This window comes from Triticum dicoccoides, chromosome 2A, assembly GCF_002162155.2.
Source record: "Triticum dicoccoides isolate Atlit2015 ecotype Zavitan chromosome 2A, WEW_v2.0, whole genome shotgun sequence".
NCBI classification, from domain to species: Eukaryota; Viridiplantae; Streptophyta; class Magnoliopsida; order Poales; family Poaceae; genus Triticum; species Triticum dicoccoides.
In genome coordinates, this window is record NC_041382.1 from 412,725,786 (window position 1) to 412,727,400 (window position 1,615).

Sequence of the window (1,615 nt, forward strand, 5' to 3'; positions counted from 1 at the left end):
GTTGCATACAGTGACTTACCTTAGCAGGTTGAAGAGGCTCAACGCAGCTCCTACTTCTCTTGCAAGGCTCCTTCCTAACATCTTGTACTTGGAAATCCTCAATCTTATCTTCATTGCACCCCCTCTGCAAGGTGACACAAACTAGTTACTCATCTCCTTGGAAGATAAATATGCATACTTTCCAGTCTGTGAACACAAAAGGATGAGATTATAACAAAACAACACCACATAATGAAACATGCCGCATCTCTTGCACTTGCACACAATGAAATGAGCATTTACTATGTCTTCACTATGTAAAAACTAGGCATACCTTCGAACTGGATCTCCAGGTACTCTTGGAGAGCCTACTGTAGTGTACAACCAATCCTTTATGTCACCTATGAGTTAGACAAGGCCCCACTACAGTAGCCCTTAGTGTTTAAATCGTTGACAAGCTCTGTTAGAGTGTTACATCAAGAACAACAAGTAATCAAAGCAAACAGTCCTAGTATGGTTGGCTGATGCAAACAAGCAATTGAACAGATGTGTGAGCAAATCTTACATATCAAGAAAAGAAGCAAAGAAGGAGGCTTAAATACCATCACTTGACTGATCAGATTTAAGGGCATTTAAACATCATGTGCAACGTATGAACTAACATAAACATTGCATATTCCAGATTCTATAATGGAATGCACATGTATTAGGTTATGCCATGTATGATGATGCCTAAATGTACAGATAGCAGGCATGAGTGATTCATCATTGCACGCACAATTGAATTGCAGGTTAAGGGCCAGTTCGAATCCGCCTTTTCAGGGCATATTGTCAAAATAAGCTATAAAAGATGTAAAGAAGTCATTTTTGAGTTATGGGCTTGGGCTTAACTAATTTCGCTTTGGAGGGGGGTGTTTCGGGTAGAACCTCACTAAAAATTGAAGGGAAGGGCAATAGTGAAATGACTCTGTTGTCTGCCTATATTACACTCAAAATGCAACTGCTGACGCCCATGTCACACCCGACCCTCAAGTAAAAACAAACACGCAAGAATTCATTGCCCTGCCTGCTTGCATCTCCTCTCCCCTTTCCCTCTACCTCGATCCCCTCTCTGCAGCACTAGGGTTCCTCCAGCGAGCCGTCGCCACTGGTCCCATCTGGCCTGGTCCTCGACGATGCTATGTCCATCTAGGCTATATGGCCGGTGGGTAGGGGAAAATCTCCCTGGCTGCTCCTCCCTCTGGAGCCACCCCTCATTCTCATGGCCTCCAGCAGCTGCTCCACTGTGGTTCGTCCAATGCACTACTCCGGCGGGCGCTGCACAACTACGGCTGATGCCACACTGCAGCAGAAGGCACCTTATTCCCCCTCCCCTCCTCCCATGCCATGGCGTTGAGGTGCTGTTGAAGGATGAGCTCATCCAACAAGGTGAAGATCTCCTCTGATTTTTTGCCAAATTTTCATTCTGATCCACTATACGATGAATTGCTATGAGCCGCTTCTGCTGCTGCTATATGATGCATTGCTATGAGCTGCTGCTGCTGCTGCTGCTATATGATGAATTGCTATGAGCTACTGCTGCTGTATGATGAGTTGCTATGAGCTGCTGCTGCTGCTATATGATGAATTGCTATGA